General features: G+C 45.2%; 1 protein-coding gene across 1 annotated transcript in view; it reads right to left on the reverse strand.

Moving 5' to 3' along the window:
• The window catches only part of LARGE (like-glycosyltransferase), a 663,150-nt gene that overhangs the window by 82,740 nt on the left and 563,107 nt on the right, over nucleotides 1–17,303 (reverse strand). The gene's annotated exons all lie outside the window — the stretch shown is intronic.

Below are 17,303 nucleotides of genomic sequence, written 5' to 3' on the forward strand. Positions count from 1 at the left end.
AAGCCAGGTTTAGGACCTTAAGTGGTACAAAGGATCCTGCTCCTAGCTATTGACTGAAAGGCTGGCCTTTTACCCTGGGCCACTGTGGAAGCTGACAGTTACTGAAGACCCTCCAGAAAGTTCTACTCTGAAACACACAGGGTCCCCAAGGGCCAGGATCGACTCAATGGCAGTGGGACAAATGGGTAAATCCAGTTTGGGGTTTTCCGAGCATTCTGCAGGTGAGCGCCATCAAGCTCCCCCACATCCCTCCACCTGGTGCCGGCCCCTCTAGGCTCGACTACTCCCCTCCCCCTACAGCTCTGGCCCTAGTCTCATGTGTTAATATCCCAGCTCTCCCCTCCCTCCCTCCTGCAGCTCCAGGTGAAGCTGCTACTTCTTGTCATTCTTTTTCTCAGTTACCGAGTTAACACTTTATGCCTAATTGACTTTTTTAAAAAAGACTATTAATTATATTCTCTGTTCAAATACTCTGTATAGCATCAGAAAGCTGGACAGTGACTAGGGATGACAGAAGGAGAATTGATGCCTTTGAGCTGTGGTGCTGGAGAAAAGTATTGAATATACCACGGACTGCTAGGAGAGCAAACAGGTTCATCCTAGAGAGGGTTAAACCAGGCTGCTCCTTGGAGTCAAGGATTCTGAAACTTCGTCTGACATACTTTGGACATGTTGCAAGGAGGGACCAGTCTTTGGAGACCAACGTCATGCTTGTGAGGGTGGAGGGACAACACAGGGGAGGAAGACCCTCTATGAGGTGGATTGATTCCGTCACTGAGGTAATGGGGACAGATGTGTTAGAGAAACTAAGATTGGCAAGGGATAGAGCAGGGTTTAGGGCTGTTGTACATAATGGTTGCTATGACTCACAGGCAACTCGATGGCACATAACAACAACAACAACGATAGTATTCTTTTTCATCATCAGTAGTCCCCCCAAATGAGTGTTGATACTGGTTCTGAGTGAAGCTGAAAAAAAAATAAATGGTATGGTTTCTGCCCCAAAGCAGAACCCTGATGGTCTCACAGAGCTGCTCGGAAAAGCAAACGAGGAACAAGCATGTAAGTTCTGCTTAGCACAGGTTAGGTGCTCAATAAATGCAGGTTCCTACTATTTGGGAAGGGAGCTCTGGTGGCCTAGTGGTAAGAAGCCGTGCTGTAGTCCTGAAGGCATGTGGTTCAAATCCACCAGATGCTTTGCATGAGAGAGATGGGCAATTTCCTCTCATGTGATTAACTGCCTCTGCAAACCTGCTGGAGGGTCAGCTATGGGTCAGTTCCGACTTCAAAGTACACAATAAGAACAGCTACTTAGTGTCTACAGTAGACAGGGCTGGGATAAGGTCATAAACATGCCCACTGGGCTGCACTGATAGGTCGGTCTGTGGAGACATGGTGGAGGAGGTGAGGAGCATGTCAGAGCAGATTCCACCTCCAAGCCAGTGTGGTAACAGGAGGGTGGAAGGAGGAGGCAACCGGAGTCGAGGTTCCTTTAAAGATGGCGCTGTAAAGAGAAGATGCAAGTGGGTTGAAGGGGCAAAAGTGGAATACGGGACACCAGTAATGCATCTGCTGTTGTTTCCAACTGAGAGATGAGGCTGCAAGGACGAAGGTCTTGATTTGGTTGGAGAGACAAGCTTCGCCCATAATGAAAACAAAGTGTGGCAAGTAAGTGACTATTTACAAAGTAGTTAACATGTTATAATCTGCTGTGGTTCGGTAGGAGCTGAGTCTACTCTGGCTCACGTGGACCATAAGAACAAGAGATCTGGATCTTGCCCTGTCCCACACCATCCTCGGCAACTCTGTTATATTCAAGCTCACTGCTGCAGTCACTGTGCCCATCCGTCCCATTGTGGGTCTTCTTTTCACTGACTATCTGCTTTCCCAAGTGTGATGTCCTTTTCCAAGAATTGGCCACATGCTTAAAAGACAAGCATGACAGTTTCCCATTCCTGTTTCCAAAGTTTCACCATCCTTGTCTCCAAAGAGCATCCCATGTTAAGTACTATTAATTTATTCATGTTTTTTAATGATGGCAATCATTAACAAGTTATATGATATAGAAGCTATTAGTAATAAAAAAAAGTTCTGGAGGCAAAGTCTGTAGGAAGTGGAGCTGTTAACCAAACACTCTGGTGGTTCAAATCCACTAGTGCCCCATGAGGGAAAGTGGACAGTCTTCTCCTGGAAATACTGACAGCCTCTAAAGCTCGTGGAGGGTGGCTATGAGTTTCCACCCATTCTGCAGTAGTGAGTAAGGATGTGCGAGTGGGTAACTAATACATAACCTTATCTGATGGCCTATCAGGAGATGTGCTGGTAACTCAAAGGCTACACCTTTCTGGTGGTTGGGATCCACTCGCAGCTCTAGGAGAGAAAGACAGGCCATCTCATCCTCGGCAGTTTCCAGCCTTGGAAACCCAACAGATGGTCAGTTATGAGTTATTGCCAACTCAGCAGCAATGGGAGTTTTGAGGAAGTCATTGTTCGAGTGCTTGGGCATTGGAAACAATGAACGTGGCTGCTAAAAAAAAAAAGGTCAGAGGCTTGTTCACTCATAGGCACCTTGGAATAAAGGCCTGGTGACCTACTTTTGAAAAGATCAACCACTGAAGATCTTATTTAGCACAATTCTAGTATGATATGACACACATGGGCCACCATGGGTTAGCATTAACTCAATGGCAAATGCTGTCATTGTATACCATCAAGTTAGATGGTACAACCATATGGGTATAACCCATAGGTGACCCTGTCGTGGGTTTGTTGTTGTTGTTATGTGCGACTCATAGTGACCCTATGTACTCAGCCCTAAACCCTGCTCTGTCCTGTGCCAATCTCACTGTCTCCAACACACCCATACCGATTACCCCAATCACTGAATCAATCCATCAAGTGTCTTCCTCTCCTGCACTGTCCATCCACCCTCCCAAGAATGACGTCCCTCTTCAAGGACTGGGACCTCCTTGCAACATGTCCAAAGTATGTCAGACGAAGACTCAGAATCGTTGCCTCCAAGGAAGAGTCTGGTTTAACCCTCTCCAGGATGAACCAGTTCGTTTTCTTAGCAGTCCATTGTATATTCAATACTCTTCTCCAGCACCACAGCTCAAAGGCATCAATTCTCCTTCTATCATCCCTAGTCATTGTCCAGCTCTCTGATGCATAGCAAGTGATTGCAAAGACCATGGCCTGTATCCGACACACCTTAGTTGTGGGTTTTTAGAGGTGTTAAGTTGTACAGAAAGAGACTGCCCATCTTTCTCCAGCACAGCAGCTGGTGGATTCAAACTGTGTACCTTTGCACTGGCAGTGCAATTCCTTACCACTAGGCTATCAGAGCTTCCTCAATGGTAAATAGTTTCTTATTTATGTAATGCTTCCAGCAAGCCTACCAGAGCAGGAGATGGCTATTATCAACCCCATTTAACAGATGGAGAACCGGATAAAACAGCAACAACTTGCCTTCAGTGATACATGGAGGAGTGTGCAGAAGCAGGCTTTGAACGCCAGCAGCCTACCTCTGGCCCACCTGCTCAACCTCCCATTCTGAAATCAGCATAGAGTTGTCCCAAGCTCTGGATTCTTAGTTCACTAAAGGCAGAGTTGTGAATGGGCCAGTTGGATGGGCGAGCTGCGGCTGTGAGATAGAGACGTGAATGATGATGTGGGTACTGAGGACAGTGAGGAGAGAGACCCAGGTGGAAGAAATAACACAGAAAGAGCAAGGACATAGCTGCTGCTGGTGTGTGTGTGTGTGGGGTGCATGTGTGTAAGAAGCAACAGAGAATGAGAAAGGACAGTGCTGCTGCTGATGGTGAGTGTGTGTGTGTGTGTGTGTGTGTGTGTGTGTGTGTGTGTGTGTATGAACTGCAAGAGATTCTGCTAAGGAATAGTGGCTCCAGTTCATCCAAGGTCCTCTTCCTCTGCTCCATGATGACAAGGGTGGGACCTGAGCCTTACTCACAGGGACACCCAGGGTGGCCCAGGGGAGTCAAAGCATGACATATGGCTGTGCTACAGGACAATGGACATCAGGACTCGCCACCCCCAACCCTCGGCTCCTTGGCTGGGCGTCTCCCTGGGGCTCGCTGTGGCTTCAACATCACCCCACAGGTTTTGTTCACTGGTTTCCTTTACTCCTACAAGGGTCCTAACAAGGAAGACAATGCAAGAGATGAGGAAACTGGAGAAGTTAACTGGCCCAAGGCCACACTGTCAGTGTTGGAGATAGGATTCAAACAGAGGTTCATCTGATTCCAAAGTCCAAGTTCTTTCCTCTGCATCATGGAGACATAGCAAGCGAATTCTTTTAAAAGTCCATTTCTTGTATTCTAAAGGTCAGTAAGATAGAAAGATTCTCAACTGGATGGGCTGGCACAGTGACTGCAGCAGTGGGCATGAGTGTGTCAGAGATTGTGAGGCTGGCACAGGACATGACAGGACAGGGTTCAGATCTGCTGTCCCTGCAGGAGTGCTATAAACTGCGTTCGACTCGACAGCACCTCACAACAAGTTCATATTTAGTTTTATTATAAACAGAATTGCTATCACTCTCCTGTGTGCAGTGTCCCTGGCCCCACTCTGTCCTCTCTGAGGGAGGCGGTTCAACCTTCTGCCTGAAGAGCCTGCAGCAGGGTCCTGGGTCTGCCATAGAGAGGTCTAGAGCAAGCCTCTGCCCAACCCATCTATTGGGTCCTGTGGATACACAGCAGTGATTCATCTGAAGCAGGCTGGGTAAATCCTACTGCACAAGACTCTCTCTTTCTCTAAATCCTACTGCCTACTGCACAAGACTGACTCTCTCTCTCTCTCTCTCTCTCTCTCTGTGTGTGTGTGTGTGTGTGTGTGTGTGTCTTTCTCTCTGACTCTCCCCACCCCCTGACTCTCTCTCTGACTCTCTCTTTCTGTGACTCTCTGACTCTCTCTCTCTCTCTGACTCTGTGACTCTTTCTCTCTCTCGGAAGGGTGAATAGAAAAAGGCCTTCATAGTCTAAGAGAGAATACTCTGCACATAGTATCAAGACAGACTCTTCCCCCACCCCAGGCCTTGTAGAAGAGCCCCACATCCAACAAAACAGAGTGAGATGCACTGATCTTGTGGCTGGAACAATGCAGAGTAACAAGCGTGAGGACGGCAAAGGGCCGGGCAGCGCCTTGCACTACAGAACACAGTGTCGCTAACACTCACAATCGGCTTGTCAACACTTGGTAGCAACAATGTGGCCCAGATGTGTTTCACTTGACCTCTCGACCCAGTAAAGGTGTAGTGACTAGAGCAAGAAATAATGTTCTGTGCTGTCGAGGTTGAGTCGGAACTGACTCACTGCTGACCCTTCAAATGGGTTTTTAGAGGTTGAAAACTGCACAGGAGGAGATTGCCCATCTTGCCTCTGGACTGAAACTGCATGTCTTCGGGTTGGCAGTGCAACTCCTTAACCACTCAGCCACCAGAAGGAAACAGTCAGAGGCCAAGACTGACTCCTAGCTAAGCCACTGGCTGGCTTTAAGTTCCCAGGTAACTCATTTCACTGTGTGAGGCATCGATGTCCTCATAAACACGTGTGTGTGTGTGTGTGTGTGTGTGAGATTCCACCAAGACAACAAGAAGGTTAAACAAATGGCCGGCACACCTCCTGTGCATCAAGGTTGCTCCCCAAGTGTGGGTCCCCTGCTCCCTTTAAAAAGGGGAAATCAGACTGCGTAACTATTTGCTCCCTTCTCCCTCCTGCCAGTGTGAAGCCTGCTGCAGCAGTAAGGAGAGAAACAGGCACTTAGCATTCGGGACGGTTGCAGACAGCATCCGTAGGACCTTCGAGAAGGAGCGTACCTGACGGAGCTTCTAATTCAGGGTAGGACGAATGTGCAACATAAAGTTTTCTTCCTGAGCCTTTTGAAGGGTGGAAGGAAGGAAGGCTCCCGTGAGAATACATCCAATTGGGGCAAGGAGAAGGTCCTGGGCTATCCATTAAAATAATTGCCTGTGGGCAGGATGTCACTCACATCCAGTGGGGATCATGTCTTTGCTGCACAAGACGGTGGGACCTGCCAAGTGCTGAGGCAGCAGGAAGGCTGATGGATGTGCGGTGCTGCTCATGAAACGTGGGCGCCCTCAACACGGAGGAGCTTCAACCACGTGAAAATCAGGGCTGGTCCAAGCAGTCTTAATTTACTGTGCACAGACCTGCCAGACGCTGTGGAGACCGTGTCTCATTAAATCCCACCAAGGAGCCCATCAGAATCCCACTGTCTCTTTTTCAGGGCCGGCCTGTGACTTGTCCACATCGCCCAGCTGGTAGGTGGCAAAGCTGGGATTGAGGCCAGCTCTTTGCCCTGATCCTCAGGTTCTCCACCACCAGTGTGCAATGCTCTGACTGAGATGTGCATCTTGTTTGAGCATCCGGGAACCGGAAGTGGACTTGGGATGTCGCTAATCCTACCCCTGAATGGTTCCTCCAAGGACAGTGATGCTTACAGGAAGGAGCAGCTTCTCCAAGGTCATAAGGTGAGGGTGTGACAAGGGAGGCTGCCACTTGGTGCCACTCTGTGCCTCTAGGCCATCTGACAACCCCATACCTCCCATACTCAGTTCTGCTTCAGTCTGGGTATGTGGGTTGGTATGGTGATTGCAACAAAAGATGAAGGAAGGTAGGGGAAGAAAGGGGTAATCTGATGGCAGATAGAGAGAGGGGTTTTGGAAAATCTTTTGCAAACTAGGTGCCAACCACTGAAAGCCTCTTAAATGTATATTTAGACTGATCTTTTTTACCTTAGCTTTTAGTCATTGTTCTGTTGTTATGAGCCATCAAGTCGCCTATGACACATAGCAATGCAACGCACAACAGCCTGCCCTGTCCTGAGCGAGTCTCACTGACTCAGGCACCCCTACCCTCATTGCCCAGTTAATGTGTCAGTACATCTTATCTGGGGTCTTCCTCTCTTGTTCTGTCCTTCAACCCTTCCCAGAATGATGCCTTTCTCCAAGAATCAGTCCCTCCTGGCCACGTGCCCAAAGTATGCAACACAGAGCTTCAAAATCCTAGCCTCCAAGGAGAAATTTGGTTTCACCCTCTCCAAGACAGACCTGTTTGTTTTCTTGGCATTTCATGGTATGCTCAAGACTCTTCTCCAGCACCACAACTCAAAGGCATAAATTCTTCTGACATCCTTAGTCACTGTCAAACTCTCTGACAGCAAGTACTACCATAGCAAGTAATTGCAAAGATGATGGCCTGCATCAGGTGCACCTTAGTCTCTAGATTGACATCGTTGCTTCTCAGTACTCTGGAAAGGTCTCTGACTGCAGATTTAACTAATGTAATTTTTCTTTTGATTTCCTGACTGCTGTTGTCAAAAGTGTTGATAGTGGAACTGAGCAATGACCTTTTTTAGTCATTACAATACCAAATACTCCATTGCTCAATGCTATGCTGCAGAGAAATAACATTTATTATTTATTTTTGTCCCATAAATTTGCATGTCCTCTTTGTGGAGGGCCATGCTAATCTTCTCTGTATCATTCCAATTTTAGTATATGTGTTTCCAAAGAGATGGGAGAAAATCTGAATGATCCATTAAAGATCAAAAGAAGATGGCAAAAAAAAAATTTAAAAAATTAAAAAAAAAGAAGATGGCAGAATCACTGTACCAAAATGAACTGGGTGACAGTGAAATATTTCAGGAAATATATGATCAAGAGCCAATAGTAAGGAAGGCAGAAATTCAAGCAACAATGAAGGCATTGGCAAAAAAAATTAGGCCCCAGGAATTGATGAGATACCAATTGACCTGTTTCAAGTGACAGATGCAGCTTTGGTTGTGTTCACTTTTCCACGTCAGGAAATTTCGAGGACAGTTGCCTAGCCAATTGAGTGGAAGAGATCCCTATATATTCCCTTTCCTAAGAAAGGAGGTCCAACAGAATGTGGAAATTATCAAATCATATCATTAATACGATATGCAAGCAAAATACTGATGAAGACCATTCAAAGATGTCTGGAACAGTACATACAAAGAGAACTGCCAGAAGGTCAAGCTGGATTTAGAAGATGTGTGGCACCAAGGATATCACTGATGATGTCAGACAGAAAATATAGAAGAATGTCTATGTTATATTGACTATGCAAAAGCATTTGACTGTGTGGATCATAACAAATTGGGGCTGACATTGAGAAGAATGAGAATCCTGGAACACTTGATTGTGCTCATGATTTCAAAACCTGTACCTAGACCAAGAAGCTGTCATGCAGAGTCAAGGAACACTACATGGTTTAAAATTAAGATGAACAAGCATCAAAGTTCTGTTCTCTCTGCATACCTATTAAATCTGTATGCTGAGCAAATTATTTGAGAAGTGCTGGGCTCTGTGAAGAAGAATATGGTGTCCAGATCAGAGGAAGATGCATCAATAACCTGTGTTATGTTGATGACATAACCTAGCTTGCTGAAACTGAGGAGAACTTGAAACACTTGCTTCACAGGATCAAAGGTTACAGCCTTCTGTATGGATTGCATCTCGACATTAGCAAAACAAAAATTCTTACCACTGGCCCTTATAGGCAACATCATGATATATGGAGAAAAGATTGAAACTGCCAATGACTTCATATTGCTTGGATCCACAATCAATACACTTGGTACTAGCAGTAAAGATACCAAGAGATGTTTTGCACTGGGAAAGTCTGCAGTCAGGGCCCTCTCCAAATTACTGAGGAGCAATGATGTCAGTTTGAGGACTGAGGTGCACCTGATTCAGGCCATAGTTATTTCAATCACCTTCTATGCATCTGAGAGTTGGAGAGTGAATAAAGATGACAAACGAAAAAAAACCATGATGCTTTTGAGTTGTGGTGTTGGAGAGGAGTAATGAATATCCCATTGATTGCCAAAAGAACAAATTTGTCTTGGTAAAGACAAATACGTCCTGCTTTGAGACAAGGACAGTGAAGTTTCATCTCACAAACTGTGGGCATGTTGTTAGGAGAGGCTATTCCTTGCAGAAGGACATCATGCTTGGAAAGATAACGAGACGGTGAAGGAGAGAAAGACCTTTAATCAGGAGGACTGATACACTGACTGCATTAATGGGCTCTTCTGTGTCAGAGATTATGAGGTTGGCACAGGATAGGGCAGGGTTCAGATTTGTTGTTCATAGGGTCTCTTGACTTGATGGCACCTAACAATAAGAACAAAAGCCGTTTATTTAATACCTATCATATGCTAGAGGACTCTCTGGTAGCCTAGAGGTAAGAATCTGTGCTGTAATCCTGAAGGCACAAGGTTCGAGTCCTCCAGCTGCTCCACAGGAGAAGAATGGGCAATCTCCTCCGTGCGGTTAACGTTTTAGAAAACCCACTGGAGGGTTAGCTATGGATCAGTTCCAACTCAATGGTACACAACAACAACAACAACAACAAAACCCCCACAAGCTAGAACAGGGAATTCTGGTGGTGTAGTCCAAAGGGAGCTATACTGCTAATCCAAGGCTCCTGTCTCTGTAGCAGTTTGAATCTGTCAGTGGCTCTGCAGAGAAATATGGTCAATTTCCTCTCATACGATTCAAAGACTCAGAAACCCAGTGGACGGTCAGCTATGAGTCAGTTCTGACTCAATGGCAATGAGATGATGTGCTATAATACAAATGTACACACACACACACACACACACACACACACACACACACAAAATGTGAGTTCACTGGTGGCGCAAATTACTTGAGCTGGGCTGTTAACTGAATGGTTAATGGTTTGAACTCACTCAATGATAATGACGCAATAAAGGCCTGATGGTCGGCTTCTGTAAAGGTTACACTCAAGGAAACTAAAGGACTCAGTTCTACTCTAACACATTGCATCACGATGACTTGGAAACCCATTGATAACAATCACACACACACACACACACACACACACACACACACACACACAGAGACACACACACATATACACATTCACTGCTGGTACAGCCGACATTGGGTTTGGCATATCTCTATCTAAATCCATCTAAACACATATATTCTCATTATATATTATATATAATATATATATTACATATTCACATATAATCTCAAATAGCTAGTAAGGTTGTTCCTATTATTATTATTCCCACTGGGCAGGTGATGTGCCTCAGGCTCTGCCCACCACAGGGTCATGCAGCCACAAGTGATCAGGCCTGATACAGTACCAGTGAAATCTCCCTCCAAAGTATTTTTCTGTCTACTACATTATCGATTCATTCAACAAATATTAAGATGAGCATCAGCTATGTGCCAGGGACTAACGCAGGTAGCTGTCACCACCGAGGGGAACACGAGAGCTGATCCCTGACTTGATGGCCCTGATAGCTCAGGGGACAGTAACTGTCTACTTTTACATGACAAGTATGCTATGTGATTGTGTTTAAATTGTGGTGAAGAATAAATAATAACAATAATAATAATAAATAATAATAATGATTATAGTAAAAAATAAACAGAACAAAACATTGCCAGTTTGACATGCTTTGCATATGTATAATTTAGTGACACTGATTATATGACACTAATTATATCTTTCCTTAAAATTTCCATTATTGCTACTATCCTCTTCCAAATTATTTCCCAATTAGTTCACCACCATCAACATAAGTTCAGTGTTTCCCTAAGCAAAACTCCCCACGCTTCTCCCTTCCTACAAGTCAAACCAAATCAAACCCAGAGCGACCCCATGTTTTATCAAGTACAACTTCTCCATAAGGTTTACTGGCTGGTAATCCATATAGAAGCAGATCACCAGGCCTTTCTTAGGTGGTGCTCCTGCATGGATTCCAACTGCCAACTTAGTGGTTACTGTGGTAGCTGTTGCGGTCATTTGTTGCTTCAGTGGCTTGAACTCAATAGAGAGTCTGTGTAGAAAAGAATAAAAATGCTGCCTAATTCTGTACTAGCCTCATAGTTTCTGCTATGCTCAAGAGCACTGTTGAAGTTACTGAGTCAAACCATCTCATTGAGGGTCTTCCTCCATCTCACTGACCCTCTACACTCCCAAGCATGATATCCTCTCCAGAGACTAACCCCTCCAATATGCCCAAAGCAGATGAGACTCAATCTAACCATTCTTGCTTTTAAGGAGCACACTGTCTGCAATCCCTCCAAGACAGACTTGCTTGTTCTTCTGGCAGGACATGGGATATTCAATGCTCACTGCTAGCACCACAATTCAAAAGCACCAAGAATTCTTTGGTTTTCCTTATTCACTCTCCAACTTTTATACACATACAGAGTGACTACAGATACTACGGCTTGGTTCAGATGCACCACAGTGGTTACAGTGACATCCTTGCTCCTGAGCATTTGAGAGAGCCTCTGGGCAACAGACCTGATTACTAGTTGAGAACACATGGTCTGTACCACCTGATTACCAGTTGAGAACACATGGTCTGTACCACCCTGGGGACCTTCCAACCTCAATACATTTGCTTATTGCATGTACGTTATTTCATATAGGACTGGCCCCTGAGTGACTGACTTCTTCCCATTCTCACGATGTTTTCAAGGTTCATCCACATGGCAGCATCTACCAAGACTTCATTTATCTTCATGGCTGAGTGTTGAGATGGGTCAGAGAATGAAGGGAAGACCTCCAACAAGATGGACTGACACAGTGAACGTAACAGTGGTGAGGATGGTGCAGCATAGGGCCAGGGCCAGGCCTGTTGTTCACAAGGTTGCTATGCGTCATTGTCAATGTGATGGCACGCAGCGAAAATGCAGATGGGCTTTTACAGGGAGGTTGCCAGTGATTTCCAAGGGGAGAAGGGTTGGTCCTATAAGGATGGAGGAACCAAGTGGGGAATGGGGAAGCCTTGTCCAGGCCACACGACAGAACTGGACACGGAGCTCCGTTTCTGTCTCCTGGGCCTTGTCTTTCCACTAAACCACATCCTGCACTCTGAAATCTTGACCGAGGAACGGAGTCACTGGTAATTCTTGATCAGCACTTCTCTACTTAGTGAGAAGTGTCATCTCCTGGTCCCTTGAGGGACAGAAGCACCCACCAGAGCTGGCTTGGGAACAGCAAGCTGGTGGTGTACATGACACTCACTGACAAGCTTCCGCACCTCAGATGGAGTGACAGTGGAGACGTGATCAAAATAGATTTTTGCTGGGAGCTGGCAAGAGCGTGTGGGCCGACCCAGCTTGTGGAGGAAAAGCACCCCAACTTATTCCACTTTCTGAGGCATGTTATCAAAATTGTAGTAATAATAATAAGAAGAAGAATCATCATCATCATTATGATCCTAGGCACTGCTCTGTAAGTAACTCACGTTACCTGTAATAACTCATTTAATCTTCATATACTTTTACAAGAAAAGTGTTATCCTTTCTAGCCGCCCCCCCCCCCAACTGATGAGGAAAGTTGAGAAAATGCAGACTGTGGGAGAATGAAAATTTAACCCATGTTATTCTCACTTGCTGCTATGAATCTGAAAGTTGGACAATGAACAAGGACGACAGAGCAGGTTGGATGCCTTTGAACGGTGGTGCTGGAGCAGAGGAATGAATATCCCACAGGCTGCCAGAAGAACAAAGGAGTCTCTCTCGTAAGAAGTACTTCCAGGATGCTCCTTAAAGGCAACGATGGTGAAAATTCATCTTACAGATTTTGGACATGTTCTCAGGAGGGATCAGCACTTGGAGAAAGGTATCATGTAGGGGAAAGTGGAAGGTCAGAGAAAGAGAGAAAAAGCCTCAATGAGACGGATTGAAACAGTGACTGTACGAACGAGCTTGTGTCTCATCAGAGCGGGTGAGGAGAGAGCAGCACAGGGTGAGGCTTGGTTATAAGGTCACTACGAGTTATAGTTGGCAACATCTTAAAACAACAGACTGCAACATTAGTGGTATGCTACTCTTCCCCCTTCCCATTTCTTCTTTTTTATTTTTTTTTTCAAGTTAGAGACCTCTCTAAAGTATTGAAGAGCAATGATGTCACTCTTGAGACTAAGGCACGCCTGATACAGGACATGGTCTTTGCAATCTCTTGCTGTGCATGTCAGAGAGCTGGATGATGACTAAGGATGATAGATGGAGAGTTGATGCTTTTGAGCTGTGCTGTTGGAGAAGTGTAATGAATATACCATGGACTGCTACGAGAACAAACAAGATCATCCCGGAGAGGGTGAAGCCAGGCTGCTTGTTGGAGGCAAGGATTCTGAAGCTTCATCGGACATACTTTGGACATGTTAGAAGGAGGGATCAGTCCTTGGAGAGGGACGTCATGCTTGGGAGGGTGGAGGGACAGCGCAGGAGGGGAAGACCCTCGAGGAGATGGATTGATTCAGTGACTGGGGTAGTGGGGGTAGGTATGTCAGAGAAAATGAGATTGGCACACGACAGAGCAGGATTTAGGGCTGTTATACATGGGGTCACTATGAGTCACAGGCGACTTGACAGCACATAACAATAAACATACTGGTTTACATACACAGTTCATATACACTGTTTTTCAAATCTACTCTTATAGCTACTCATCTTTTAATCAGAAAATAATTCCATTCATGGACATGAACATAAGATTTACAGGGCATTTTAGCTGCTATAGGATTGGGCCATTACTCAAAGAGACCCCATTCTTAAGGAAATGAAATATTGTATGATCTTGTAGCATCTTCATGAATGGTTGTGGATCAAACCACTGTGATCTCTGGCTGACTGTTGGAAGTACACTGATTTCTAGGCCTACCTTCCTTGTCTGTTTCACCATAGAGGTGACATCTGATCAGCCTCATAGCAACAGGCAAACCTCCAGTGACAGGTGTCTGGTAGCTGTGCGTGAGGGACACTGACTTGAAGTCAAATTCGGGTCTCCTGCATGGAAGAAGGTGAATTCTAGCACTGAACAACCAATGTCCTCGGTGGGTATTTTAGGATCAGACATGAAGCCTACTTTCTCCTCCCAACCAAGGAAAACCCCTGCCATCTCTGGAATTCTAAGGCTACAGCGTGACTTCAGTCGTCCTGGCTCCACAGACTGAGCTTCCACATCCCCAGGACACAGCGAGGGAGGCCCCGAGGTGGCCCATCAGGTGGGCTCCAGAAGCTGCCAGGGTCCCTTGGGCATGACTGGGCCGGATGTGTGAGGTCTATGAAAGTTGAATCTCCGTGAAGACTTGGAGCTAGCCTGCAGCGAGTCAGAGGAAATTGGCAGAAACTGATTACTGCCCAGGAAACATCAACATCATCTGGGAAGACAGCAGTCGATAGGCTTACAGGAGACACAGGAAACTGCATCACCCATTAAAGGTACAGGAAAAAAAGCTGTTCAAAGGCAGAAACCAGACCAGGTACAAGGACGAGGCTATGGGAGGGACTAAGCCAAAACTCTGGCTTTTGAAAACCTCTGGTTCCAGAGAGTTCATAAAGCACATTAACTTATTGGTGTAAAAGTAGGAATAAATCAGATCCTAGGCAACTACAAGGTGAACAGGAAGATGAGACATTTCTTCCGAGATATCAGGTTGAGTGGTATTTGGAAAATGAGTGCCCTTCTCTAAGATCTCCACCCACTCTCTATGACCCACAGAATAACATCTAAGATTCATACTCCGCCATGGTTAAATATGGTGGTTTAGCAGGAAGGTGCTGAACTACCAACCCAGCAGCACTTGGTTCCACCAAGTTGTTCCATGAGAGAAAGAGGAGTAATTCCCTCCCATGTGATTTACTGCCTCCAAAAACCTGTGAGAGGCTCAGCTATGGGGTGGTTTGGACTCGATGCTACCTAATAATAAACCACCGAAGATACCACCTACTCTTCTTCTCCCACAGAAGAACATCTATGATTCATATTCGGCCATATGTAAACTTGCCACAAACTGACTTTACATATAATTCAAGCCCTGGCTCCAGGCTACAAGAAATCCTTGATGATTTCTTGAGCACATTTTATATGACTCTGAGCCTTTGCAAATGCTGTTCCCCTTCCTAGAATGCACTTTACTTCTCTTGAATAAATGTTTGCTCATTCTTCATGGCCAAGGTCAAATCTACTTCTTCTCTAAAGAATTCCTTGACCACAGAAAGTTACCTCCTATATTCACACAATGGAATACTTCACTGCATTGAAAAACAAGGAACTAATGAAATATTATACAAAATGCGTGACCCTGGTGGACATTATGCTGAGTGAAATAGTCACAGAATGACAAATACTGCATAGTGTCACTCTTGTAAAACGGGTCTGACATTGGGGTTGGGGGGAGACTGAGAGAGACAGGATAAATAATGTATACTGTATTGAAACAGATGAGGGAAAGAGAACTGTTTAAAAGGGATATGTGATTGGGTATTATTGTCATGACAGGAGTCCAGAATGAAGGCTGCATAGTGGAGTGGACTTGAGGGGAGGGATTGCATAACAATGAAAGAGTTTTTCTTTTACTTTTCAAAGAGAAGAGTGAACTGGGGGAGGGGTGGGCAGGGAGGAAAATGCAACAATGAATGAATGGAAATCCAAAGTCTCTGTAAACTTTCATTAAAATTAGTAATAATAATAATAGAAAGAGAATTGATGCCTTTCAGCTGTGGTGCTGGAGAAGAGTGTTGAGGGTACCATGGACTACTAGGAAAAGAGATTCATCCTGGAGAGGGTTAAACTGAGCTGCTCCTTGGAGGCAAGGATTCTGAGGCTCCGTCTAACATACTTTGGACATGTTGCAAGGAGGGACCGGTCCTTGAAGAGGGACATCATTCTTGGGAGCATGGAGGGACAGTGCAGGAGGGGAAGACCCCTTTATGAGGTGGATTGATTCAGTGACTCGGGCAATTGGGATGGGTGTATCAGAGACAGTGTGATTGGCACAGACAGAGCAGAGTTTAGAGCTGTTGTACATAGGGTCGCTATGAGTCACAAGCAACTTGACGGCACATAACAACAACAACAATAATAATAACAACAATAAGAATAATAATAACAACAATAAGTATAATAATAATAAAAATAAAAGAAAGTTACTTCCCAGGACGCCTTTCTCTTCCTTCCATTGAAATTCTTCTTTTCTGACAATACCACTTTTTTGGCACCGCAATGTTCTTAAGTTCTGTGATGAATCACGACCAAGCCAATCCTAAAGACCCTATTACTCGATGTGCAGATTCTTTTGTGGCTAGTCTAGCCATGTAAACCAGAATTGCCCAAAAGGTACATGAAAAAGCATATATTGTTGTTGTTGGGTGCCACAGAGTTGAGTATGACTCATAACAACCCTATGAAGAGAAGCTCTGAACCCAGTCCTGCTCTGCACCACCCTCACACTTGCTGACACACAAACACCCACTGCAGCAGTCACCCCGTCAATTCACCTGGTTGAGGGGTTTCCTTTCCTTTGCCGACCCTCCATCCTTCCCAGCATCATGTCCTTGCTTTCTCAAAGTGAGGAGGATTTGAAGCATTTGTTGCAGAAGATCAAGGAATTCAGCCTTCAGTATGGATTGTGTTTCAATATCAAGAATACAAAGATTCTTACCACTGGACCAATAGGCAGTGTCATTATGGATGGAGAGGAGACTGAAATGGTCAACACCTTCATCTTGCTTGGGTCCACAATTAACACCCTTGGTACAAGCAGTCAGGAAATACAGAGACACATTGCATTGGGAAAATCTTCAGTTAGGGACCTTTCCAAATTATTGAGGAGTAGTGACGTCAGTTTGAGGACTAAGGTGCATCTGATTCAGGCCATGGTCTCTCTGATTACTAGGTAGGCATCTGAGACCTGGACAATGAATAAGGATGACAGAAAAAGAGTTGATGCTTGTGAGCTGTGGTGTTGGAGAAGAGCACAGAACATTCCATGGACGGCCAAGAGAATGACCAGATGTGTCTTGGAGAGGGTGCAGCGGAATGCTCTTTGCAGGCAGGATGATGAGGCTTCGCCTAACATACTTTGGCCATTAAAAAGTACCTGACTTCCTTGTTAAAGCTCAGCTATGGTTGGCACCATTCTCTGCCCACACCTCTGACCTCCTCCACCTTTCTGTTTTGACTGAGGAGGATATGTGATAACTGCAATCACCATAATCATACAATAACCATGTGCGAGAGCTCAAGACATAGACATCCATCTACAGCTGCCTACCTCCAGAATCATTACGAGAAAGGTAAACCCTCTATTTCATTTCAAGCCACAGCTAGTGGAGTTTTTGGATTACCATGTTACTGCTGCTGTGTGACTTTTAGTCCATTTTGATTCATTCACCCTGTGTGACAAGAGGTGAATTGCTCATACAGTTTTCTTGGCTCTACTCTGTATGGAGGTAAGTA

The sequence above is a fragment of the Elephantulus edwardii genome, unplaced genomic scaffold (assembly GCF_000299155.1).
Source record: "Elephantulus edwardii isolate Elephantulus edwardi_28Jun2011 unplaced genomic scaffold, EleEdw1.0 scaffold00321, whole genome shotgun sequence".
Taxonomy (NCBI): Eukaryota; Metazoa; Chordata; class Mammalia; order Macroscelidea; family Macroscelididae; genus Elephantulus; species Elephantulus edwardii.